The sequence below is a fragment of the Natrix helvetica genome (assembly GCF_964273705.1).
Source record: "Natrix helvetica genome assembly, chromosome: 5".
Classification (NCBI taxonomy): Eukaryota; Metazoa; Chordata; class Lepidosauria; order Squamata; family Natricidae; genus Natrix; species Natrix helvetica.
In genome coordinates this window covers 2429036-2456839 of record NC_138551.1, presented here as the reverse complement: position 1 = coordinate 2456839, position 27804 = coordinate 2429036, and the positions used below count along the sequence as shown (strand labels likewise).

General features: G+C 43.8%; 1 long non-coding RNA gene across 2 annotated transcripts in view; it reads right to left on the bottom strand.

The window, feature by feature from the left end:
- Window positions 1-11094: 11094 nt before the first annotated feature.
- LOC309393676 overlaps window positions 11095-27804 on the bottom strand; it is a 32385-nt gene continuing 15675 nt past the window's right edge. Inside the window, exons 2-4 of one of the 2 annotated variants that reach the window (XR_014175628.1) lie at window positions 20298-20569; window positions 16218-16418; window positions 11095-11562 (exon numbers count right to left, since the gene is read on the bottom strand). This is a non-coding gene — a long non-coding RNA (uncharacterized lncRNA). The remainder of the gene's footprint in view (window positions 11563-16217; window positions 16419-20297; window positions 20570-27804) is intronic. The other variant, XR_014175629.1, reaches the window with a different exon arrangement.

The window sequence follows — 27804 nt, the reverse complement described above, 5'->3', positions numbered from 1 at the left end:
CCATCCTGTCAGAGCTGAAGAAGTTTCTTGGAGGAGAAGCAAAATGTCTTCAAAAGAAAAACCAGAAAGTCCAGTTGCCTTTTGAAAAAAGCACCTTGGGCACAACTATGACCTGGATAACTTGAGTTCCAGCATTAATCTCTGCTTCAGGGAAGTCGCAACTGCCCCCTGGAATATGGTCATATAAATGGCAACAGGTCAAGCAATCTTCCATGGTCTTAGAAAGGAAAGACGTCAAGATGGGATTCCACCTTCAAACGTCCTAGAAGTGGGCAGAGGTGGCCAGGTGTTCAGGTGCGAAGCCTCCTGACCTGATTCAATCTGTTGTAGCCTCCCAGCCGTGCTGAATCAGCACACCTGCAGCCCGCGAGGATGTCCTCCTATTCGGCCAGGCAACGATCTTCTGGAACGTTGGAGAATCTCTAAACCAACTCCTTGATCTTCCACTCTTTGCGACGTGGCCCAACAAGAGTGAAGGTTGACTCTAATTTAGTCTTCCTCTAGGACTTCAGAGACCATCACTCCCAGCCCAGAAGGCTGAATGTATGATGGGAAGGGAGGTTTCCCCCAACCAGAAGGAGACCCAGCTGGAGGAGGTTGGAGAACAAAGTCCAGCTGGTTTCTTCACCTCTGGCTTATTTGTGTGTCCTCGGCCTCATTGACTCAGCGTAAAACCAGAAGACTTTGGACAGCAATAATAAGTTAACAATTGATTCGTTGAGGGGCAGGTCAGTGACCAGGTTGTATTTTTCTCTGACGGGCTCCTCCCCTGCCAAATGCCCCACCGGTGGGTCGTCAGTGGAAAGGGGGCCTCCAGGCCCTCCCAAGGTAGGGAGAAGGGGAGGTCCCTCCGTCTTCTGGGGGAACAGTCAGTGATGCCCCATGATGGGCATGAGGGATTGCGCAAGGGAACCAAACTGAATGGACTTCCTGGTCAGTTGAGGTGGTAGAATTCCAGGCATTGGCACAGTCAGACACACCTCTGTGTGTGTGTGTGTGTGTGTGTGTGTGTGTGTGTGTGTGTGTGTGTGTGCGCATGCAAAAATACAAGATGGCAGGTGTGACACGAGACCAAGATCCATTCTTGGATTTTCTTGCACCTATCTTGAGTCCAAGGGAGGTTTTTTCAAACTTGGTTAACTTGAAGATGAGTGGACTTCAACTCCCAGAATTCCCCAGCCAGCATGGAAATTCTCCCTCCCCCCCACCTCCTTCTCCTTCCTTCTTTCCTTCTCTCTCTCCCTCTTTCTTTTCTTTCTTCATCCCTCTCCCCACCTCATTTTTAATTTCCTTCCCTCTCTCCCTCTTTGTCTCCTCCCTTCCTTTCCTGCCTTCCCTTCTATTTCCTCCCTCCCTCCCTCTATCCATCCCTCCTTTCTCATCTCATCCCTCCCTCTTTTATTTCCTTCCCTCCTCTTATCTCCTTCCTTCCTTCTTTCCTTCCCCTCTTCCTTACCTCCCTCCCTCCCTCTTTCCCTTCTTTCTAATCTCCTTATTTCCTGGCTCCCTCTCTCCTTGCTTCTTCCCTTATTTCTTCCTTCCCTCCTTTCTTTTCTTCCTCCCTCCTTCCCTTCTTTATTTCCTTCCTTCCATCTCTTCCCTTTCTCTCTGCCTCCATTTCTCCCTCCTTTCTTTTCTCCTTCCTTCCTTTCTGCCTTCCTCCTTCCCTACTTTCTTATCTCCTTTCCAGGCTCCCTCCTTTCTTCTTCCCTTATTTCTTTCTCCCTCCTTCCCTTCTTTATTTCCTCCCTTCCTTTCTGCCTTCCTCCTTCCCTTCTTTCTTATCTCCTTATTTCCTGGCTACCTCCTTCCATCCATCCTTTATTTATTTTATTTTATTTTATTTTATTTATTAAATTTATAAACCGCTCCCTCTCCCCGAAGGGATCCTTCTTCTTCCCTTATTTCTTCCCTTCCTTTCTCTTCTTCCCTTCTTTCCTCCCATCTCCTTCTCCCCTCTCTAATCTCCTCCCTTTCTCTCTGCCTCCATTTCTCTCTCTCTTCTTATCTCCTTCCTTCCTTCCTTTCTGCCTTCCTCCTTCCCTACTTTCTTGTCTCCTTATTCCCTGGCTCCCTCCTTCCTTCTCCTTCCCTTATTTCTTCCTTCCTTCCCCTCCTTTTCTTTCTCCCCCCCCCCCTTCGTCTCTTTCTTGTCTCCTCCCTCCCTCCCTCCCCTCTCCACCAGGCCCTCCCTCCCCTCCTTCTCTGGTTCCATCCCTCCAATTCTTCCGCCAGCCCCCTCTGGGGCAGGAACTGCCTCCAAACCCTTTGACCGTTTCCCTAATTTCTGCCCTCGGGACGCAGGCCGGATGTTTTATGGCCCTTTAAGGCTGCTGTGACTTGACTGCTGCTCCGGGTGCCAGACTCCCCAGAGGGGAGGGGGCATCCCTGGGAGACCCCGGTGACCCCTTCCTTCCTTCCTCCTCCTCCTCCAGGCCCAGGCACACACAGAGTATTTTTCCACGGGGAGGCAGCCCATCCGCAGGGCCAGGGCCCCTTATCAGAGTCCAGAGGACGCGGCTCCTGCTACTGCAGCGATGCCCAACTCTGTCTAAAGGTTTCCGCAGCTGAGCAAGTGGAAAACTACCAGCTGCCCTCCTCCTTCTTCCCCAAAGCCCCGACCGACCGCTCAGCCAGGTGTGCTCAGAGAAGGTGTGTTGCACAAGGGCAGGCTGCGGTTCTCCTCTGCTCCCCTGGCAGGAGGAAAATCCCTCGAGTGAGCCAGTTTAGGTCGTGGCACTCGGAGGCCCTGCCTGGCCTCTACTCCATTCCCAAAAGCAGGAATCGGGCAACCCCTCCTGAACTGGGGATGCCTGAGAGGAGGCCAGTTCCTGGGTCTCTGTCTCTGTCTCCCTTTCTGTCTCTCTCTCTCTCTCTCTTTCTCTCTCTTTCTCTCTCCGTCTGTCTTTCTCTTTTTCTCTGTCTCTGTCTTTCTCTCTGTCTTTCTTTCTCTTTCCCTGTCTTTCTCTCTCTCTTTCTGTCTTTCTCTCTCTCTCTCTTTCTTTCGTTCTCTCTTTCCCTGTCTTTCTCTCTCTTTTTCTTTCTTTCTCTCTTTCTCTTTTTCTTTCTCTTTCCCTGTCTTTCTCTCTCTCTTTCTGTCTTTCTCTCTCTCTTTCTCTCTGTGTGTCTTTCTCTTTCTCTCTCCCTCTGTGTCTTTCTGTCTTTCTCTTTCTCTCTCTTTCTCTCTCTGTCTTTCTCTTTCTCTCTCTGTCTGTCTTTCTCTTTTTCTCTGTCTCTGTCTTTCTCTCTGTCTTTCTCTCTCTCTCCTTCTCTCTTTCCCCGTCTTTTTCTCTCTCTCTTTCTCTTTCCCTGTCTTTCTCTCTCTCACTCTGTCTTTCTCTTTCTTTCTGTCTTTCTCTCTCTGTGTGTCTTTCTCTCTCTCTCTTTCTCTCTGTGTCTTTCTTTCTCTCCCCCTCTGTGTCTCTCTCTTTCTCTTTCCCTGTCTTTCTCTCTCTCACTCTGTCTTTCTCTTTCTTTCTGTCTTTCTCTCTGTGTCTTTCTCTCTCTCTTTCTCTCTGTATCTTTCTTTCTCTCTCCCTCTGTGTCTCTCTCTTTCTCTCTTTCTCTGTCTTTTTCTCTGTCTTTCTCTTTCTTTCTTTCTTTCTTTCTTTCTTTCTCTCTGTCTTTTTCTTACTCTCTCCCTCTGTCTCTCTGTCTTTCTCTGTGTGTGTGTCTCTCTCTCTCTTTCTCTCTCTCTCTCCTGAAAAGCCCTGCCTGCTTCCTTCTTTCCTAATGCAGGCAAGACATCGACAAGCCCTCCAGAATTTCCAGCTGCAATTGCCCCTGTGGCATTTGGAAAGCGCAGGGATGATCGGAGCCAGCAAGGATTACTGCCATCCAGCATCCTTGGATATTTTCCAGGACAACCTCAGGGGTCCTTGGTCCTCTCTGAGCTTGGTTGTTTTCTTGCAGACATTTCATGACCCAACTAGGAAACATCATCAGTGTACTCAGAGGTTGGGTCACAAAATGTCTTTAAGGAAACAACCAAGCTCAGAGAGCACCAAAGAGCCCAAAATTATTTTATCTTATTTATTTTATTACTATTTTATTATTTTATTTTCTTCTCCTCCTCCTCCTCCTCCTCCTCCTCCTCCTCCTCCTCCTCCTCCTCCTCCTCCTCCTCTTCTTCTTCTTCTTCTTCTTCTTCTTCTTCTTCTTCTTCTTCTTCTTCTTCTTCTTCTTCTTCTTCTTCTTCTTCTTCTTCTTCTTCTATTGTATAGGATTTCCTGTCTAAGCAGGGGGTTGGACTACAAGACATCCAAGGTCCCTTCAAACTCCTGTTCTGTTCTGTTCTTCTTCTTCTCTTCCTCCTCCTCTCCACAGATCCCACTCCATCTTTTCTGCCATGGTCATTAAGCGAATCACTGTGGTCTTTAAGCAAGACGTCACCTGACCACAGTTTGCAAACTTCCCTGCCGACTTCTCCGTTGACTTTGCTTGTCAGAATCCGGCGGAGAACGTCACAAATGGTTGTTCCGTGACTGGGAGAGGATGCTGCAGCCGTTGTGTGTTTGACAGTTGCCAAGCGCCCATATCACAATTGCAATGACTGTGGGGGCATTGCAACAGTCATAAGTGTGAGGACTGGTCATAAGTGATTCCTGCCCCGTGCTGCTGTAACTTTGACTAGCTGCTGAACGTACGGCTGTAAGTCTAGGACTATCAAAAATAATAAATTAGATGGAATATAAATGAAGAAAAAACTGAATGACTTGAGCCTGCTTAAACACCAGATGATGCATTTTTATGCATTCACACAATCTAATAAGTTAGGTCAGGTTTAACCTTTGTTCCTTTCTTCTGTGACTTTATGTGTTGTCTGAACTCAACTCACTAAGTCATTTTTTTAAAAAAATTCTGTGGTTTCCTCCCCCCACCCCCTGCCTGAAAATTGTATGAATACTTTATTGCAATATTTTGAAAACCAGGCAAAATGCAAAATAATAATGACAACAGCAGCAGCAACCAATGGTATACGTGATGCATTTTTGAATGTTCAGTTGACACTGAGTTTCATGTTTAATGAATAAAGTAAATAATAATATGAAGAAGAAGAAGGAGGAGAAGGAGGAAGGAGAAGGAGAAAAAGAGGAGGAGGAGGAGGAGGAGGAGAAAAGAAGAAGAAGAAGAAGAAGAAGAAGAAGAAGAAGAAGAAGAAGAAGAAGAAGAAGAAGAAGAAGAAGAAGAAGAAGAAGAAGAAGAAGAAGAAGAAGCACTACAAACTAATGCCATGAAAGCGAAGATACAAAAATCCACTGACAATCCAAACTGCCAACTTTGCAACAACAAAGTTGAAACTGTTTCACACTTAATACGTGAGTGCCGTAAAATTGCACAAACAGACTACAAAGCTCATGATCGAGTTGATAAATTAATCCACTGGTCATTATGTACCTGTATCCAGGAAGTCATGGGAACATAAAGTGGAGAAAGTTACCGAAAATGAGAAGATGGGTATGTTTAGCTTAAGAGAAAGAAGGACCAGGGGAGACATGATAGCAGTCTTCCAACATCTCAGGGGTTGCCCCAAAGAAGAGGGAGTCAAACTATTCTCCAAAGCACCTGAGGATAGAACAAGAAGCAATGGGTGGAAATTAATCAAGGAGAGAAGCAACTTAGAACTGAGGAGAAACTTCCTGACAGTGTGAACAATGAATCAGTGGAATAGAAATTGCCTTCAGAAGTCATGAATGCCCCAACACTGGAAGTCTTTAAGAAGATTTTGGATAGCCATTTGTCTGAAGTGGTGTAGGGTTTCCTGCCGAGGCAGGGGGTTGGACTAGAAGACCTCCAAGGTCCTTCTATTGTATTATTGAAGATCTTGTGGGACTTTTGAATACAAATGGATCGTCATTTGGAGCTCAAGATGCCAGAGATCACGGTTGTAGAGGGCCGAAGTGTACAGTTTATTGATATTGCTGTTCCTGGAGATTCCAGAGTCAAAGAAAAAGAACTAGAAAAAATCATGAAATATCGCGATCTGGCCATCGAAACTACACGGCTATGGATGAAGCATGTCACAGTGAAACCCACTGTCATCGGGGCACTTGGAACCACGTCCAAGAATTTACAATATGCACCAACAAATTGCAGCTTCCTGTAATAACACCAGCGGAACTGCAAAAAACTGCGCTACTCGGAACATCTTATATTTTAAGAAGGTCCTTGGTTGATCCCTAGGACGCTGGCAGCAAACCGTATCAACCATTAGCACCAGTCACTGGTATTTGTAATGCATTTTTGAATGTTCAGTTGACTGAGTTTTATGCTTAATGAATAAAAGAGATAATAATAATATTAATTGGGGAACAAGGATGTGCAACTGTAAAGCAACTGGGACAAAAGTTCAAATAAAAGAAACAACAACAACAACAACAATAATAATAATAATAATAATAATAATAATAATAATAATAATAACAATAACAATAATAATAACAATAACAACAACAACAACAATACCAATACCAATAACAATAACAATAATATAAAATACCCCAAAATAATACGATCCAGTTGCCTGGAAAAGAACAAAGGCAAAATCTAAACAAAAGTTTTTTAAAAAAACACACACACACAAGAAACACCCAATTCCCTAGAAAAGAACACAAAAGGAAACTAGAAACAAAAGTTTACAAAGAAAACCAACCCTCCGATTCCCTAGAAAAGTACACACAAAGTAGAAACAGAAGTTTTAAAAAAGGGTTTGACGCATGACTAAGAATCACAAGCAAAACAGGAAAAAACTTCGGTGGCTTTTGCAACCAGGTCAAGATCCCAATATATGAATTATTCCATCTTGAATTTTTCAATTATTATTACCCTATTGAAAGCTCTTTGGAGCCCAGGCATACAGCGAAAGGCATAACGATATCAAATGCATCGTAACTTTGTGAGAAATGTATGTATTAAGTTTATTTTTCTCTTGCCTTCATTACTTTATAACAGTGATGGCGAACCTATGGCACGCGTGTCACAGGTGGCACACAGAGCCATTTGTCAGGGCACTCGAGGCGTTGCCCTGTCAGCTGGCCAGCGCGCATGCACTTCAGGAATGCACTTCCGGTTTGCTCGGAGGGTCGTTTTAACTGCTCCGGAGGCTTCAGGGAAGCCTCCTGAAGGTCCCTCAAGCCTTCGGAGGGCGTCTGGGGGGGCAGGGGAGGCTGTTTTCGCCCTCCCCACGCTCCTATAAAGCCTCTGGAGCCTGGGGAGGGCGAAAAAAGCATGTAAAAATGGGGGAGCGCCTGTAGTGCGTGCATGCGCACTGGGGGGGTCACACATTGCATTATGGGTGCGGCACGCCTGCACACAGTCCCCCTACGCTCCCCCCACTTATGGCACGGGAGTCAAAAAAGGTTCGCCATCACTGCTTTATAAGTTACTCAAAGGAATGAATTTATGTAATACTCTTTTCTGTTCCTATTTCCCAACAACAACCTTGTGAGGTAGGTTGGGCTGAGAGAGAGAGAGAATCACTGGCTCAAAATCACCCAGCTGGCTTTCATGCTGAAGGTTGGACTAGAACTCACAATCTCCTCGTGATTAGCTCAAGGTTAGCCACCCGGCTTTCATGGCTAAAGTGGGACTAGAACTCCTCAACTCCTGGTGATTGGCCCAAAGTCACCCAGCTGGCTTTCGTGTCTAAAGCAAGACTAGAACTCACAGTCTCCTGGTGATTGGCCCAAAATCACCCAGCTGCAGTTCGTGTCTAAAGCAAGACTAGAACTCACCATCTCCTGGTTTCTAGCCCATCACCTTAACCATTGCACCAAAGTAGGCAATGTGGCTATGTGTTAATCGTCCCAAAACCCAACCACCCCCGTGCCCGTCCTTTGAATCTCCTGCCCAAGTAGGCCCCCGCAACCCAAAATCCCCAGTTGCACAACTCCCAGAAGGCCAGTAAACCAATAGCAAGGACACACAGCCTGCCTTCTCAGGGAGAGAAATGTTGCACACAACAACAACACGCGTTGTGGGCCTTTGATGCCGCTGGAGGACGCAACCCGTCTAGGGAAATTGGAATTGCGCTCCGGAGCACGGCGAAGGGATTAAAGGAGATTATAGCAATCTAATTTGGTGGGGATCAAAGGAGAGTGAGGACAAATTGCAGCAACCTGGTGCATCTGCTTATTAAGAAATTGCCAGGTTCTTTTCTGTGCGTGGGAAACAGGGGCGGGCGCTTGGATCAGACAGGTGCAAGCGCCACCTTAACCCCTTTCGCCCTTTCGATCTGTGGAATAATTCGCGGCGTTGAACCCAGGAATAGCTGCTTGAATTTGGTCCATAAGAAGTGGGGTTTGGGTTTGCATTGGGGGCTACGTCAAATGTTATTAATCAGGAGTCTCCAAACTCGGCAAGTTTAAGATAGGTGGACTTCAACTCCCAGAATCCCCCAGCCAGCACATGCATGCGCTGGCTGGGGGATTCTGGGAGTTGAAGTCCACCCGTCTTAAACTTGCGGAGTTTGGAGACTCCTGGTTTAAACGAATAAATATTTATTTAAAATAATAAATTATTGTGCTTTAAGCATTGCTACCGGATTGGGAAAATGCAGAAAGCTTTTCAGATGGCAAGTCGTACGTTTAACCAAGTTAAGAGCCTGGTTTAGCAATTTCATTCCCACAAGATATTATAATGTTGATTAAAGTGTTGGGTTTCGTTAGTTCTTACGGGGGAATTGGGCTTCTACTAAGTAGTCTTCGATTTATGACCATAACGGAGCCCAAACTTTCTGTTGCTAAGCGAGACCTTTGTCCAGTGAGGTTCGTCCCATTCTGCAATCATCCTTGCCACAGTTGTTAAGCGAATCAATGCAGTTCTTCACACGGTCGTTAAGTGAATCCGGATTCCCCCATTGGCTTGGCTTGTCAGGTCGCAAAAGAGGATCAACACACACACGGGACACTGCAGGCGTCATAAATACGAGCCGTTTGCCAAGGGTCTGAATTTTGATCACGTGACCAGAGAAATGCTGCGATGGTCGTAAGTGTGAAAAACAGTCGTGAGTCACTTTGAATGGTCACTAAATGAACTGTTGTAAGTCGAGGACTTCCTGCGTATAATAAAAACGGTGACTGCATTCATATCAAAGAGGCAGTCCTTGGCTTACGGCCGTTCATTTAGTGACCGTTTAGTGAAATTACAACGAACACTGAAAAAAGTGACTTAAGGCCATTTTTCACACTTACGACCGTTGCAGATCACGTGATCAAAATTCAGACGCTTGGCAGCTGCCTCGTATTTATGACGGTTGCAGGGGTCACGTGATCCTCTTTTGAGACATTCCGGCATGCAACGTCAATGAAAGAAGCCAAGATTCACTTAACAACCAGGTGACTAACAACAACTGGATGACTCACTTAACAACTGTGGCAAAAAAAGGGCCTGAAATGGGGGGGGGGAATTCACTTAGCAACTGCCTCGCTTAGCAACACAAATTTGAGGCTTAATTGTGGTCCTAAGTCCAAAATTATCTGTAGGCAGAAACTTAAAATCTAACCAGGATTAACCAAGTTAATATATGGTGGGAATGCAATTGCTAAACCAGGATCTGACTTGGTTAAATATACGGCTTGCGGGCCTGCATTTTCTCAATCCGGTAGCAGCGTTTAAGCCGGGATCCTTTCTTATTTTGAATAAATATTTATGCATTTAAAACATTTACATAGCCGCCAATGCAAAAAACATTTCTGCAGCCCAAATTCAAGCAGAAGATGTCCTAATTAACCTAATTAGCACATTTCAACTAATTAGGGCTGAGAAAATAATAAAGTCCAGCAGGCTAAAAAAGGCTTATCCGCATTGTTGCCTACCTTTTAAATTTTGCAAATAGAATTCTTAGCCAAATTTAAAAGGCAAGCAGCAATGCAGAACACCCGCCATTAACTTACTCCTGTTGGAGCAGCAAACAAATTTAATGTACAAATAAATAAAATCTCTCTCTCTCTCAGACCAGCCCACCTCACAGGGTTGTTGTGTGAAAAATAGGAGAATTAAGATATCTTCACTGCCTTGAGTTATATATATAGTAAAAGGTAAAGGCTCCCCTTGCACAGGTGTGCTACTCGTTCCCAACTCTAGGGGGCGGTGCTCCTCTCTGTTTCAAAGCCGAAGAACCAGTGCTGTCCGAAGAAGACGTCTCCGTGGTCATGTGGCCGGCATGACTAGACGCCGAAGGCGCACGGAATGCTGTTTCCTTCCCACCAAAGGTGGTTCCTATTTTTCTACTTGCATTTTTACGTGCTTTTGAGCTGCTAGGTTGGCAGAAGCTGGGACAAGTCACGGGAGCTCACTCGGTTAGGCGGCGCGGGGGATTCGAACCGCCAAACTGCCGACCTTTCTGATCGACAAGCTCAGCGCCTTAGCCCCTGAGCCACTGGGTCCCTACATATATATATATATACGAAACAGAATAAAAATATGAAATAATAATATCATCATTGACCATTGGCTCCAGCTATTATCTGTTACAGGTAGTCCTCAACATACGACCACAGTTGAGGCCAACATTTCTGTTGCTAAGTGAAACAGCTGCTACGTGAACTTTGCCTCGTTATTATGACCTTTTTGCCACAGTTATTTAGTGAATCACTGCAATTGTTAGTCCCAGAGGTTGTTAGGTGAATCTGTCTTCATATACAGGTATGCAGTCCTTGACGTACGACCACATTTGAGCCCAAAATGTACCTTGCTAAACGAAAAATTTGTTAAGCAAGTTTGTCCCATTTTATGACTGTTCTTGCCGTAGTTGTTAAATGGATCGCTGCAGTTGTTAAGATAGCAATGGTGCAATGGTGAAAAGGGGTCATTAGTCCCTTTTTTAAAGTGTTGCTGTAATTTTGAACGGTCATTAAATGAAGCATCATAAATCGAGGACTATCCTTGATCTTGTCTAATTCAAGGAAATTTATCAAGCTGTGGTCTGGTGGTTATGTTTTCCTGTCTTTTAAGATATAAATTGAATTTTTAGTCAAGATGCAACAGTATTAAATATCACAGCTTTAGATTCTACTGGATAGAACAAAAGAGAACAAAAAACTCAGAGAAAATTTCCTGAAACAGAAAAAAAAAATAAGCAGAAAGACAAAAAGATTTTCTTCAGAATTGGACAACCGCATATAATTTTATTCAATAATAAATAACTCTAAGTTCAGAAAGGGATGTTTTTACGGAAACGAGTACAAAAGGTGAAACAGTGATGATTAATTCACCAAGCAATTTGATTGTTCAGGTTTAATTAAGCATTTTCTCCCAAATGCTTTAAAAGCTCATTCTTTTCTTTGCAGTCCTAAAAAATATATATTGCACAATGGCAATTATTCCTCTCGGTGAAGGACAGCTAAGCCCCATTAGCTTGCAGACGCAGATGAAGTCAAAAAAGTCAAAATGGCAGCCGCGATGGCCCAATTGAAGCTCCGCCCATCACCGAAGCCCCTTGTGGTCTCCACTTCTGACGCTTGAATTTGTGATCCAAAAGAAGAAGAAAAAGAATAATGGAGATCCGCTTGCAGACCTTGAACGAGAAAATTGGAGTGTCGCTGGAATCCTTGATCCCGAGATCTGTTGGTAACAAATAAATGCATTATTTGCTTGCTCTTTAAAGGGTGCTACTTGTAAACTTGGTTGTAAACTGGAACAAACCCAGTTTTGGGGGAAAAAAGGAGAGGGAAGAAGTAATCACATTTATTCATTTAATTTATCTGTCACCCATCTCGCTATCCTGTGGCACTGGCAGCTGACATTATAAAAACTAGAATAAAAATGTTAAAATGAACAAAAATTGGATTTGGGTTATAAGGTTGGACTTATAGTACATTAAAATAAATATATCATACATGCACCCCACAATAAATATCCTAAGAACAGGAGCCTTTAACTAAAAGCGACTTATGACTGTTTTTTCACACTTACGGCCATTGTAGCATTCCCAGAGTCACGGGGATAAAAATTCAGAATTGGCCACTGGCTTGTACTTATGACGGTTGCAGTTTCATTGGGTCATATGATCCCCTTTTATGACTTCCTAACGAGCAAAATCAATGGGGAAGCCAGATTCACTTAACAACCGGTGTTAGTAAGTTAATAACGACAATGATTCACTTAACAACTGTGCCAAGAAAGGTTGTAAAATCACATGTTCCCCTTTTGAGAACTTCTGAAAAGACAAGTCAATGGGGGGGGAAGCCGAATTCGCTTAACAACCCTGTTACTTAACAACTGCGGTGATTCGCTTAACAACGGCGGCAAGGAAGGTCATAAAGTGAGACAAAACTCACTTAATAAGTGTCTTGGTTAGCAACGGAAATGCTGGGCTCAATTGTGGTCGTAAAACTGAGGACTAACTTTAAATAATTTTTTAAAAAATCAATTGAAATAAATAAAATCTGCTATCGAGAATCGCTCAGGTCAGCGGCACGGAAATTGGATCAAGAAATAACTAAAAAGGGATCAAAATGCGAGGCCCACCGAAAGATCCATTCTTTTGGAATTTCCCCAACCTTGAAACACAGGCATTCGTAAAGTAGGGGGGGGGGGTGTTGGGCTCCCTCTTTAGCAGGGTCCTGGGTTCAAATGGTGCACAACCGAAGAGTCTTTTAAAGAATCTTTTTAAAAGTATTTCTGCGAAGAGTTTGCAGGAAAGAGAACAGCCAGAGAACAAATCTGGTTTCAGTGTTGTTGTCAGCTGAGATTCATCTGCGATAAGTCAGTTCTGGAGAAGAAGCTGAGAACACTGCAGCCTCATTCTTCCCTCCCACTTATTATGGGTTGCGATAGGTGTTTTGTCAACTTTGGCAACTTTCCTGTGGGTGGACTTCAACTCCCAGAATTCCTCCTATCTGCTCCTGTTACAGCACAAGAGAGAGCCGTGTGTCTCAATTTTGCCAGCATTAAAATAGGTGGGGTTCAACTCCCAGAATTCACCCCTCTTAAAGCATCCCAGTTGGGGGATTCTGGGAGTGGAAGTCCACCCCTCTTATAGCATGCTAGCTAGGGAATTCTGGGAGTTGAAGTCCACACCTCTTAAAACATGGTGGTTGGGGGATTCTGGGAGTGGAAGTCCACCCCTCTTATAGCATGCTAGCTAGGGAATTCTGGGAGTGGAAGTCCACCCCTCTCAAAGCATCTCGGTTGGGGGATTCTGAGAGTTGAAGTCCACCCCTCTCAAAGCATCTCGGTTGGGAGATTCTGGGAGTGGAAGTCCACCCCTCTTAAAGCATCTTGGTTGGGGGATTCTGGGAGTGGAAGTCCACCCCTCTCAAAGCATCTCGGTTGGGGGATTCTGAGAGTTGAAGTCCACCCCTCTCAAAGCATCTCGGTTGGGGGATTCTGGGAGTGGAAGTCCACCCCTCTCAAAGCATCTCGGTTGGGGGATTCTGAGAGTTGAAGTCCACCCCTCTCAAAGCATCTTGGTTGGGAGATTCTGAGAGTTGAAGTCCACCCCTCTCAAAGCATCTCGGTTGGGGGATTCTGGGAGTGGAAGTCCACCCCTCTTAAAGCATCTCGGTTGGGAGATTCTGAGAGTTGAAGTCCACCCCTCTTAAAGCATCTCGGTTGGGGGATTCTGGGAGTGGAAGTCCACCCCTCTTAAAGCATGCTAGATAGGGAATTCTGGGAGTTGAACTCCTCCTTTCTTAAAGCATGCTGGCTGGGGAATTCTGGGAGTTGAAGTCCACACCTCTTAAAACATGGTGGTTGGCGGATTCTGGGATGGGAGTCCACCTCTCTCAAAGCATCTCGGTTTGGGGATTTTGGGAGTGGAAGCCCACAAGTCTTAAAATGGCCAAGCTTTAAGAAAAAGAGAAGGAGCATTCTTCCCGCTGGGCCGGGGGGTCCGACTAGATGACCTACAAAGTCCCTTTCCAATTCTGTTAATCTGTTAAATCTCGCAGTCAGGAGGTGTGGGATCCATCCACACCCCATCCCACCCTGTGACAATGAGCAAAGGGCCATTGGTTCACCTTGGCGCATGACTCCCTGCTTCCAATCCCATGATTGTGTTATTCCGAACGAATGACCATTTGAATTTACAACGGCACTGAGAAAAGAGACTTGTAACCCATTTTTCACACTTACAACCGCTGCAGCTGCGCTTCCCCCCAATCATGTGACCAGAATTCAGACGCTTGGCAACTGGCTCATATTTACGATGGTCGCAGTGTCCTGGGGGGAGGTGTCGCCAGATCCCCTTTTGCAATGAGTGAAGCTGATGGGGAAGCCAGATTCACCGAACCGCTGTGTTTACAACTTCACCAATGCAGTGCTTCGCTTAACAACAGTGCCAAGAAATTTCGTAATAGGGGGACAAATTCACTTAACTGTCCCAGCAATGGAAATGTTGGGCTCATTTGCAATTTTAAATCGAGGACTACCTGTATTACAATTAAAACAATAAAAACAGCAACAGCCATTCTTCTTGTGCTATATCTGTCATCGGATGTTAAAAACCATTAAAGCAATTTTTAAAAACCATTAAAACATCTGATTCAATCCTTGCAAATTTATTTATTTTCTGTGGAGATTCTCAGTCATCCAGATCCTGCTTGTCCCAAAAGTGCTTCCCCCTCCCCCCCCCAAAAAAAGGCAACTGGATTTTATTGGTTTTTTTCGTTGCTCATCCAAGAAGCTTCTTCAATTCGGATGGGTCGGAACTGACAGTCAGAACTGAAGAAGCTTCTTGGATGAGAAGCGAAACCTCTTCAGAGAAAAACAAGGAAGTCCAGTTGCCTCTTGGGGAAAAAAAGCACTTTATTTATTATTATTATCATTGTTGTTGTTGTTGTTGTTGTTGTTGTTGCAGAATAATCACTACGATGCCAATCCTTTCCTACCCTGGCAACTCAGAGAAGCGTTAAATTAGCTGCGATCTGCAAAAAGTAGAAAGATAAACTGGGTGAAGCAGGCTTAATAGCAGTGACTGTGAGAGGGATCTTGGTGTCTTAGTGGACAACCAGATAAATTGGAGCCAGCCGTGTGCGGCAGCAGCCAAAAAAGCCAATGCAATCCTAAATTGCATTAACAGAGGGATACAATCAAGATCAAGGGAGGTACTGATACCCCTCTATAAAGCCTTAGTAAGTCCACACCTAGAGTACTGCATCCAGTTTTGGTCCCCACACTATAAGAAAGAGGTAGAGACTCTAGAAAGGGTGCAGACAAGAGCAACCAGGATGATGAGGGGACTGGAGGATGAACGGTTACAAGAACTGGGCCTGGCTAGTCAGGTGAAAAGAAGGACCAGGGGAGACATCTTCCAATATTTGAGGGGCTGCGACAGAGAGGAGGGGGCCAAGCTATTTTCCAAAGCAAAAGAAAGAGAAAGAAAGAAAGAAAGAAAGAAAGAAAGAAAGAAAGAAAGAAAGAAAGAAAGAAAGAAAGAAAGAAGGTGCAAAGGAGGGAGGGATGGAAGGAAGGAAGAAAAAATAATGAAAAAAGAGAAAAGAGAGACATGGCTAGTCTAGGGAAGAGAAGGACCAGGGGAGACAGGAGAGCATCTTCCAATATTTGAGGGGCTGCCACAGAGAGGAGGGTTTCAGGCTATTTTCCAAAGCACAAGAGACAGAGAGAGAGAGGGAGAGAGAGAGGGAGAGAGAGAGAGAGAGAGAGAGAGAGAGAAGATGGAAGGAAGGAAGGAAGGAAAAAATAATGAAAAAGAAAAAAGAGAGAGATGGCTGGTCTAGGGAAGAGAAGGACCAGGGGAGACAGGAGAGCATCTTCCAATATTTGAGGGGCTGCCACAGAGAGGAGAAAGGGGTCAAGCTATTCTCCAAAGCCCCCGAAGGCCAGAAAAGGAACGATGGATGGAAGCTGACCAAGGAGAGATTCAACCTGAAAATAAGGAGGAATTTCCTGACAGTGAGAGCAATCAACCCATGGAACCAAAGTTGCCTTCGGAAGTCGTGGGAGCTGTAGATGTAGTTCCATTAAGGAACTACGTTGTTGAGTGTGATTTCTCAGCCAGCTGCAAATCTATCAAAAAGATGTGGAAACTCTATAAAGAGTACAGAGAAGAGCAATCAGAATGATTAGGGGACTGGAGACTCAAACATATAGAGAACGGTTGAAGGAATTGAATATGTCTAATATAATGAAGAGAAGGACCAGGGGAGACAGGATAGCAGTCCTCCAATATTTCAGGGGCTTCCACAGAGAGGAGGGGGTCAAACTATTTTCCACCTGAAGACCAGACAAGGAATAATGGATGGAAACTGACCAACCTGGAAATAAGGAGAAATTTCCTGACAGTGAGAGCAATCAACCCATGGAAGAGAAGTTGCCTTCGGAAGTTGGGGGAGCTTCATCCCTGGAGGCTTTCAAGAAGAGGCTGGGCTGCCATCTGTCAGAAATGGTGTAGGGTCTCCTGCTTGGTCAGGGGGTTGGACTAGATGACCTCCAAGATCCCTTTCAACTCTGTTAATCTGAAATTAAAATTTTCTGGTGATTAAATATATTTCCATCACTTTTGAGGCCTCTGAAAAATGACCAAGGGCCGTGATGGGCATTGCTTCTCAGAACTGGCTTGATAGCTATTTGGTTGCTAAAGCTGAAAATGAAAACATGAGTCAAAAATCCGTTTCGAAAGGTTTATTGTGTAAGTTGCAGAGGAGGGGAAAATCCCGGGACATTCGGTGTTTGTGACTTGATTAATTCAGTGATATGAATTAATCATGGGACTGTATGAGGAGTCCTCGACTTATAACCGTTCATTTAGTGATGGTTTGAAGTTACAACGGCGCTGGGAAAAAGGGACCGAAGACCATTTTTCACACTTACGACCGTTGCGTCATTTCCCACAATCATGTGATCAAAATTCAGACGCTTGGCAACTGTCTCATGTTTATGACCGTCACAGTGTCCTGGAGTCACGTGATCACCTATCGCGACCTTCTGACAAGTAATGTCTCTGGGGAAGCCGGATTCAGTTAACGACCGTGTGACTAATATACAAATTGCAGTGATTCACTTAACGACTGTGTCAAGAAAGATCATTAACAAATTTTACAAATTTCTCACTTGGCAACATCAATTTTGGGTTCAGTTGTGGTCATAAGTTGAGGACTACCTGTATTTTATATCTTGGTTGTCCATGAACAATATCAGAGGCCAAGCGTGGGAGATATAGGGAGTCCTCAAACTTACGATGATCCATTTAGTGACCATTCGAAGTCACAGCAGCACTGAAAGAAGTGACATGACTATTTTTCACACTTACGACCGTTGGTCATGAGTTCAAAATTCAAAGTCTTGGCAACTGGCATGTACTTATGACTGTTATGGTATCCAGAGGTCATGTGATCCCCTTTTGCGACCTTCTGATGAGCAAACAGGGAAGCCAGATTCACTTAATAACCATGTTATTCACTTAACAACCACAGTTGTTCACTTAACCACAGTGGCGAGAAAAACCATAAAATGGGGCAAAATTCAGTTAACACATGTCTCACTTAACAACGTAAATTTTGGGCTCTTCTGGTCGTACGTCGAGGACTACTGTATGTGATTGGATGGGTGGGTATCAAAGATTTATGATTACGCACGTTAGATCCATCAGCTGCTTGGCAACAGGTATCCCTGAAGAAGGGAACATTTTAAATAAAATCTGGGTGGATTTTACCTCTCTAGCCCTCTCAAAAACGTTCAGTGTCATAGAACCTAACCAACAGGAACAAATCAGAAATAGAGAAACAAGAAAGAAAGGGAACAAAAACCAAAATTGTAGAAATCTGCCTGTCTCTCGAACAATTGTCATCTGAAACTTTTTTCCAAGGTCTCAAAGTCTCATTTTTAATCTCCAAATCCTGAAATGCTCAATTCAGGGTTTGTTTTTGTTTTTTCTTTCAGCAAAAAGTCTGTATCAGGTTTCAGCCTTTATTTATTTTTATTTTATTAAAAAAAGTCTTTATGGTTTTCTCTGTGACCGAACCGGTCAGTTTCACTACCTCTGCAAGCTTTTACAGTTTTTAAATCCTGTCCTTTTGCCATCTACTCTACGCTTTCCCAATGCCTTGCATGCAACTATCTTGCAGGGATTACCGTACATAATATTAATTTCCTATATTCATTTTCCAATTCCTCTTTTCTAAAATCCAATTCTGCTTTCACGATGATGTTGGTCTGTCCTAAGATTTGCACAATTGTACGAAACGAAAGAGTTTCTAAATGCAGGAACAGAAAAGCCTGCAAAATGAAAGATTATAATCGCTTGGAGTTGGTTGGCACATACATTCAATATTATTGTTTTTGCTATTGTTGTAATCCTAGTTAGAGTCACAGCCTAAGACTGGTGGAAATTGGATAATTCCAGTCCTTAACCAAAGACCTAAGAATTATTAAGGAAGTCTTAAGAATATAAGCGATTCCAAGCAAAGTATTATTTTTTTTGTAAAACAAGGGTGTTATTTATTCATTTGTTATTTTTATTATTATGTTAATATGCATTGTAAGCCCATGTTTGTTATATCATAAATATGCATGGAAATTTGCATTAAAATGCTGAATAAATACATAAATTATTATGGTACGTTGCCCAACCAGATGTTGAGACTAGATTTGGCATTTCTGTCCACCTGTCTGAATTCCCAAGGCAGATGCTGCTGTTTAAGGACTCGTTGCTATTTTATGTTTTTAATTTTTATTGTATTGTATTTATTTGTTGTTGTTGTTGTTGTTGTTGTTGTTGTTATTTGGTTAATCTTTGGTGAGATTCACAACCTTTGAGGCTGGCTGGTAGCTCAACAGCTCAAGTCCTAACCAAGGACCTAGGAACTGTTAAGGTAATTATATACTTTATTCATTAAACATGAAACTCAGCCAAATAAACATTCAAAAACGCATTACAAATACCAGTGACTGGTGCTAATGGTTGATACGGTTTGCTGCCAGCATCCTAGGTAATTGTTACTGTTGTTGTTGTTGTTATTATTATTATTGTAATCCATCAGCCATTGTTTAGACTGGATTGAACTATAAAAACAGCTATTAAATTTAAGGTTGTCATTTAAATACAGAATCGGGTTTGCACACCAGACTGAAGAGGAATATACATATGGTAAATACAACGAGAACAGAGGAGAAGAGAGGAAAGGAGGAGGAAAGAAGAAAGGGAAAAGGAGAGGAAGAAAGGGAGGGGTAGTAAGAGTAGGAGAGAGAGGAGGAAGGGGAGGAAGAGGGGAGTAGTGGTGGAGAGGAAGGGGAAGAAGAAAAGAGAAAAGAGAGGAGGAAAAAGAAGGAAATAGAGAAGAAGAGAGGGTAGGGTTATTGTAAAACAAGATGGATATATGGGAAGGCAGAAAAGCAAGGTCGCTTATACCATTGAATTTGTAGGGTTTGAATTGTTATAAATGTTAGAAGATAATATAGAATATTGATAATATATAAACTAACATATATTTGTGAATTTCTGTATGAGAATACAACAAGACCAGCGTATGTATGTATGTATGTATGTATGTATGTATGTATGTATGTATGTATGTATTGTGTCGCAACCCCTGGTATGCCCAAATATGGGAGGGAGCATACTGCTTCCCTTTTCTGTCTTTCGACTCACCCTAGGAGCCATCCAGGCAGAAAGCCATTTTTAATGTTGCCTTTGTTACCTTTGTGTTGCATTTGTGCTGATAAATAAATAAAGGGAGACTACTGCAACACAAAGGTAACAAAGGCAACATAAATTAATGGCTTTCTGCCTGGATGGCTCCTAGGGTGAGTCGAAAGACAGAAAAGGGAAGCAGTATGCTCCCTCCCATATATGGGCATAGCAGGGGTTGTGACACAATACATACCTATTTCCCTGGCTCAGCTGATAAGGAGGAGAGCCTGTGGCTTAGCGGCTAATACAACTGCCTGATATGTAATACAGCTCAGGTTCAATTCCCAGTAAGGGTATGGCTAGCTGATGACAACTAAACTATTATGACACAAAAAAATGTACTCAGACAGCACACTGATTAATGAATGATGAAATGTTTATTTTAAAAGGGAAAAAAATGTTTACCAAAAAAAGCTGGTTATGAGGTTACAAGTATTAAATTAACCAGTGGAACTGCTTGCCACCAGTTGTTGTAGGTGCTCCATCACTGAAGGTTTTTAAGAAGAAACTGGACAGTCACCTGTCTGAAATGGTAAGGTTTCCTGCTTGAGGAGGGGGTTGGACTAGAAGACCTCCAAGGTCCCTTCCAAGCTCTATTCCGATTAAATTAAATTAAAAAATGGCAGGATGAAAGCTTTGCAGGAAAATAATAATAATTGTGTCTTTTACTCTGTGGTGGATCAGACAAATATCAAAACACATTTACCTGTTAATGAATTGCTCCAGATGTGTTTCACTCAGCCACAAAAATCACTTTGCAAACTCTTGGGTGCCTTTCACTTCTGCAACTCAACTTCTTGCGGCCTTCACTTTCCCTTTGTAAAGGTGCGGTTGTGTGCAGGCCGAGGTGAGTATCACATCCCTCCTCTCACAAACGGGGTTCAGAGAGAGAAAATCAGCCACCTCTTTGATGGGTCATTTACATGTAGAAATTGGTTCTCTGCTGCAATTCAAGCCGATCTTAAAAATTCAGAGTTTCTGTTGAGAAAAAGAGGAAGAACAAATTGACTTTCCAGAAATGGAACCTTGCTAGAAAGGAGCAAATGTGTCTCCAGAGGTTGATAAAACTTCATGCTTTCCTTTTGAATGTCCTGTGTCTGACTTTCAATACAGTAAAAGTAAAGATGATGATGATGATGATGATGATAATAACAACAATTCAACGATTATGGCACAAACCAGCAGTGGTAATTCCAGTGGTAATTGGCACACTGGGATCACGTGACCCCAGGACACCGTCATAAATACGAGTCAGTTGGCAACCATCAGAATGTAAATCATGTGACCGCAGGGATGCTGAAACGGTCGTAAGTGTGGAAAAGGGCCATGTCACTCTTTTCAGTGCCTTATGGTCACTAAACATACCATTGTAAGTCGAGTATATCTGGAGAGAGCAGAAGAGAAGAGAAAGAACGAGAGAAGATAAATAAATACTACTAAGACCAGCAAGTAGAAGTAGAACAACTGTGGCAAAAGACAGCAAAGAGCTTGTACCACTACTAAGAGGTACCTTGGGTGCAATCCCAAAACATCTGGAGATTTGCTTGAATGCCGGCGGCATTGACAAAATCCCCATCGGTCAATTGCAAAAGGCAGCTTGGCTTGGAACAGCTGACATCTATGCTATGAGGTCTTTAACCCCATCCAACATCCACTTGGAAAGAACTCGATAGGTGGATAAAACCGCCACACCCAGCCTAAATAATTAGTTAACTAGGCACTCAACCAGTGGTGGGTTGCTCTTACATTCACTACCGGTGCGCTGCTCATGGTGCATTTGTGTACATGCCAGATGTGCACTGCACACATCAACACTCCACTGTCCCCAGCTGCTCGTCGGAGGGCAATTGGCCTGGTTGCCTTAAAAACAGGCATGGAACGTGGGCAGGAGGGTGGGCAAACGAGCCACCGTATTGGTACGGTGGCCACTGCTCCCAACTACTACCAGTACAGCCGTACCAGACCATACTGGCCGGAACCCACTATTGCACTGAACCATAATAACAATCATGGGCATTGACAAAAATAGCATCAGTCAATTGTGGAAGGCAGCTGGATTCAGAACAGCTGACATCTGTATCTTTAGTACGATTCAGCAAAAACACCTATCTATCCCAGATTCTTGGGAAGGACTTGATAGGTGGATACAAAATGCCAAATCCTGTCTAAACATCTGTGTGAGAAACTATAATAATAACAATTGAACATCATTGGCATTGACAAAATTCCCCATCGGTCAATTGCAAAAGGCAGCTGGACTCGGAACAGCTGACATCCTGCAGTGAGATCTTCAACCCCATCCTAAATCCTCTTAGAAAGAACTTGATACCGGTAGGTGGATAAAAATGCCAAATCCAGCCTAAATAGTACCCATAATAACAACAACCATGGGCATTGACAAAAATCGGTGTCAGTCAATTTCCAAAAGCAGCTTCACTCGGAACAGCTTAAATCCCGCTAGGAGGCCATGAACACCATGAAACATCCCCATCTGGCTATCCCAGGTCCTTGGCAAGGATTTGGTGGGCTGTGTAACCCACAACAACAATCATACAACCCCTCGAACCTCAATGGCATTGGCAAAATCCGCATCGGTCAATTGCAAAAGGCTGCGTGACTCAGAGCAGCTGACATCCCGCGAGTCCTTTAATATTATTAGACAACATGTGTCCATCCCAGGTCCTTGGGCAGGTCTCGCCAGGTGGCAAAAAATGCCACGTCCAACCTGAACATCTGGCTCACTGTGTGACCCACAATAACAATAAGCCCTTGGGAAAATTAGCACGAGTCCTTTAATAACGTCACATTAAGCAACATCTGCCTAAATCCTTAGGAAAGGCTCAATAGGTAGATCAAACATGCTAAATCCAATCTAAACATCTGCTAACAAACCATCATTTATTCAAAGTATATATGGCGTGGCTGTTTCCTCCCAATGCCCCTTAAACCATGGAAATTCTTTCCAATCTTTGCAAACAACCATTAAATCATCATCCCAGCAGCTGCAATTCAACAGTTTAAGCCTGCTTGGTTTTTGTTTTTGTTTTAAGCTGCTGCCTGCCCATAAACCCATGTCGGCTTGTTTGGGGTTTGAGACCTGTCGTGTGAACTCAGATATGCTTGTTAATGCCCATTTCCATTGCTTTCAATGGGTTAATACACTGGCTGAATTCCTGGGACAGGCATTGCGGTTGAGGGAGCCAAGTTAAAACGGAAGGCATTCCAAGTTGAAAATGAAAGTTTTAAGCCCGGAGGCAACTTAAGCAAAACAAGGCCACCGGACAAGCGAGTTTTATTCCTTGAAGGGAAGGAGGGATACCCGGGCAGGCCCTAGAAAAGCCAGACATACCTGTTTAAAAGATCCACCTTGACTTTTGAGGGCTTAATGTGTAGCTTCCAAGGGCCTGATTCCCTCCAGATATTTTTCACCCCCCAGTAACCTGTAAAAAATATTTTTAGCTCCTCTTGGGCTACGTGGTAATCTAGCAAAATCAAAGCAGCTGGCTTAAAAGGATTTTTTTTTTAAAAAATTAAATGCTGTATTTTATTTTGTATTTCTGTAATTTGGGCATAACTTTAAGACGCAGAGAAGGCCACAAGGGGAAAATTCAAGGCATGATAGTTCTAATTTGTCTTAATCCCAAATTTGCAAAGATACGGGTGGGGCAGGGTTTTTTCTTTGGTGGGTGAGGGTCAGTGGTGGGTGCTGTATTGTTATGTTTTGAGTTGGCTGCGTCAGCTGGATTTGTCCAGGGAAAGCAAAAGGATTGGTCGTCCATGGAACTCTATATTTATTTATTAAATTGGCATCCAGCTTTTCAAAACGTGCTCATGATGGCTGTTGATTATATATAAATATATATATTTATATATTGCCAGTGCCGGCAAAATAGAATTCCCAACTCACTCGAGAACATATGCAATGCAATGCAAATGGATTCAAAACAAAGCTAGAATTTATTTATTTCTCTGCTCACTGAATTACAGAGCTGCCCAAGCAGTCATTTCATTGCTTTGAGCAATGCATAAATAAAAAAGAAAATGTATGTGTGTATGTCTATAGGCATAATGCATATTTTATTATTTACTTTATTTAAACAAAACGTATCAATCTAGAGCCAAAGCTTTCTGGACAGTTTACAATAAACGCATAGAGAAGAAACAAAAAAAAAAAGCGCAATTTAAATAAAATTCTGGATCTTAATTTTAATATTTTAACGTGAATGCTGTTGTTTGTATGTTGATTCCATGGAACACTGCCCAATGTCCCTCTCTGCCGGAGATTAAGGAAGAGGAAATATGATTAAAAAAAACAGTAATATCAAATCAAACTTGATTCAGAGTCATCTTACAAAAGGAGAAGCAGGGAGGTGATAGCCAAATCCAAAATATTGTTCTAGACCAGTGGTTCCCAAAGGGGGCAGTACCGCCAACTGGAGGGCGGTGGGATGACTTAGGGGGACGCTAAGAGGCATGGGGGCGGCGGCAGGGGGGGCACTAAGAGGCAAGGGAGGTGGCAGAGGAGTGCTGGAGGTGGCCCCTTCGCAGGGCGCAATTCTGCCTGGGGCTCTGTTGACCGCCAATCAGCTGAGCACTTCTGGCAGGAGTGAAATTCAGCCGGTTCTGACCGGTTCTCCTGAACGGTAGGACAAATTATGGGCAGTTCGGAGAACCGGTAAAATGCACCACTGACTGGCTCCGCCCTCAGCTAACTAGCTACCTCCCCCACGCCCTAGGCAAGGTATCTATTCTTTTCCCAAGCTATTTCCCTCCGTCTGGGCTCTCCCTTGCAGAGCTGAGCCTAGCATTCAGTTTAAAATCCAGGGAGGAGGAGTGGGGAGGGGGCAACAGAGCAGCCAGGAGGAGGGGAAAAAGTTTTTCTTTTTTGCCAAGCTATTTCTTTTTTCACAAGGAGAGGAGGAGAGAGAGAGGGAGGAAGGAAGGGAGAGAGGGAGGGAGGGAGAGAAAGAGGAGGAGAGAAGAAGGAAGGAAGGAAGGAAGGAAGGAAGGAAGGAAGGAAGGAAGGAAGGAAGGAAGGAAGGAAGGGAGAGGGAAAGAGGAAAGAAGTGAGAGAGGGGAGGAGGGAGAAAAAAAGTGAGAGCGAGAAAGATGGAGAGAGAGGAGAGTAAGAAAGGAGAGTGGGAAGGAGATAAGGAGAGAAAGGGGGGAAGGAGGGAGGAAGAAAAAGAGGGGAAGCGAGGAAAGAAAAAAGAGGGAGAGAGAAGGGGAAGAGAGGGAGGAAGAGAGGTGAGAAAGAGACAACTGAACTTTACTTATGAAAAGGTTAATTATGTCAATGGAAGAGATAGGAAACTGCATTAGTGATATATATGTCAATGCGTTGATTTGTCCTAAAAATGTTTGGCTTAAAGAAGTTATAAGGAATCACAAATATGTAAGTTAAAAGTGTGGAAAATGTAATGTAGGTGTGGATCAGGGGTGGATTCCTGCCAGTTCTCACCTCTCCTGTAGAAGAGGTTCCACAAATCTTCAGTGCCGTTTAGAACCGGTTCCAGCTCCCTCCCCCCTCCCGTCCGCACATCATCAAGATGAAGAGCGAGGGGAGGAATTCTGGGAGTTGAAGTCCACAAGTATTAAAGCTGTCAAGTTTGAACACCCCTGGGGTTTTTTCTCTAAAGGGTTAGGGGTGCGAGGGTCTTGTAACTTGACAGCTTTAAGACTTGCGTGCTTCAATGCCAGAGTTCCTGAGCCAACATTTTGGTTGCTAAGCAAGAGCGTTGTGAAGTGAGTTTCACCACATTTTACAAGTTGGCCACGCCCACACAGTCACACGACTGCCAAGCCACTCCCACTCGGTCACATGGCCGGCAAGCCACTCCCATAAAGCAGGACACACCTACAGAACAGGTTTTAAAAAAATTTGAAACCCACCACTGGTGTGAATGACCCTTTGCATGAGTTGTATTGGGAAAAATAAAAATAAAAATTATAATAATAATTAAAAAAAGAAAATGATTCCCCAGAGGCTACATTTTGCTAGAGTTGTTCTTTGCTTCCAATCTGTTGAGGACGGGGATTGGACTCCATTGTCTATATTTCCCTTTCCTTGCTTTGCTGCAGAGTAAAGAGCAACATCCTGGTTTATTTGCACAGAGAAGGCAGGCAGGGAGTTGGCAGGGTTTATTTATTCACATAGCAAAGCCTTAAGCCAGATGTGAACACACACATATTGTAAGTATTCTGATTTTCAGAGCAGAAATGGCAGAAGCAGAAAAATCAAAGAAGAAATGTAGACGGTATAGTGTGGGATATCTGAAGTATGGATTTATACCAGCACCATCAAACCAGCAGCTGCCACGGTGCCTACGATGTGAAAAAGTATTTTCTATTGAGGCAATGAAGCCTTCCAGACTGAATGAACATTTGAAGAAGGCACATCCTGACAAGGCAGGCAAGAACCTCACTTTTTTTCAATCACTTCGTGACAAATTGCAAAAGCACCCAACACTGTCACGCATGCTTTACAATGCTTCCCAACAAAACACTGATGGCTTGCGTGCATCATACAACATTTCATTGCTGATTGCTAAGTCTGGAAAGCCACATACTCTTGGTGAAGAGCTCATCCTACCAGCCATTAGTGAGGTTCGGAGTACTGTTTTGCACAAGTCACCCCATGATATAATTAAGACAATTCCTCTCAGCAACAATTCAGTGCAAAGACGCATAGATGAAACGGCTGAGAATGTGGAAGACGTATTGTGCAGCATAATACGGACAACAGACTTCGCATTACAGCTGGAGGAATCAACTTTGCCAGGCAATGAATCTTTGCTTCTTGCTTATGTGCGCTTTATTAAAGACGAAGGTTTGACTCAAGAGTTGTTATTTGCGAGGCAACTAAAAACAGATACCAAAGGGGAGTCAATATTCCATGTTGTTGAGCAGTTTTTCAAAGACAACGAAATTCCACTTACCAACATACTAGCTTGTGCAACTGATCGAGCACCATCAATGACTGGTCGCTACCGTGGGTGCCTTGCTTACTTGAAAAAAGCAGTGCCAAGTGTCTTTACCGTTCACTGTGTCATTCATCGCCAACATCTGGTTGCAAAAATCCTCAGGGATCACTTGCACAAGTCATTACACACCAGTGACGTGCGGTGAGGTTTATGGCTGGTGAGGCTGGTGAGGCTGGTGACGTCATCAGGAAGGCAGGGAATTCTTAACAAGGCGCCAGCCACGACTCGGTTTCCAGGGTCCTTTCGCGAGCAAGCTGGCAGGGAAACGGTAGCCGATGGTCGGAAAAGTCCGTCGCACTTTCTGCTTTCGCGAGCAACTTCCTGTAAACCTGCTGTTGCTCAGTGCGAGGAAGGGAGCCGCTCACGCATGCGCATTCGCCCTGGAATCATGAGCTCTGGCGTCAGAACCCGACAGAAGGCGGGTAATGGGACCACATGTGCAGGAGGGAGGCTGAGGCTAGAGTAGCCTCCTGCACCTCCCTCTATCCTGCACACATGGTCCCATTCCCCGCCTTCCTGAGTCAACATGAAGGGGACCGCGGCTCACGCAGTCCCATTCCCCGAGTCTCCTCAGCGCCTTTTCCCTTTTCTTTTTTCATGATGAGAGCGGTGAGGCTCTGCCTCCCCTGCCTCCCCTGACCGCACATCCCTGTTACACACTGTCATTACTGCAGTTAACAAAATTAAAGCACATGCTGTCAATGATCGATTATTCAGAGAGCTCTGTGTTGAGAAAGATGAAGATTTTGATCGTTTGCTGCTTCATACAGACGTTCGTTGGCTATCAAAAGGCAACTGTGTGAGATGCTTTTGCTATCTTTTTGACACTGTTGTGGAGTTTTTTGAAGACAAGAATGCTTTGCTCAGTGGTGAACTCCAAGAGATCAGGCATGACATTGCTTATTTATCAGAACTATTTGCAAAGTTCAATGAAGTGAATTTGCAGTTGCAAGGAAATGAGAACTATTATTATTAAGGCCAAATCTGTCATCTCTACGTTTCTTTCAAAGTTAACTCTATTCAAGTGCAATATAGGCTGTTGCGAGCTATACCAGTTTCCGAGCTTGTCTGAGCTAGAAGAGAAAGGTGACGATCTTCAAGTTTTTTGTGACCATTTGGACATGCTGCATAAAGATATGTCTGAGCGATATCACGATCTTCTTTTGATTAAAATTTCAGATTGGGTGATAAATCCATTTTCAGATACTGAGGAAGATGGGGTAGTGGAGG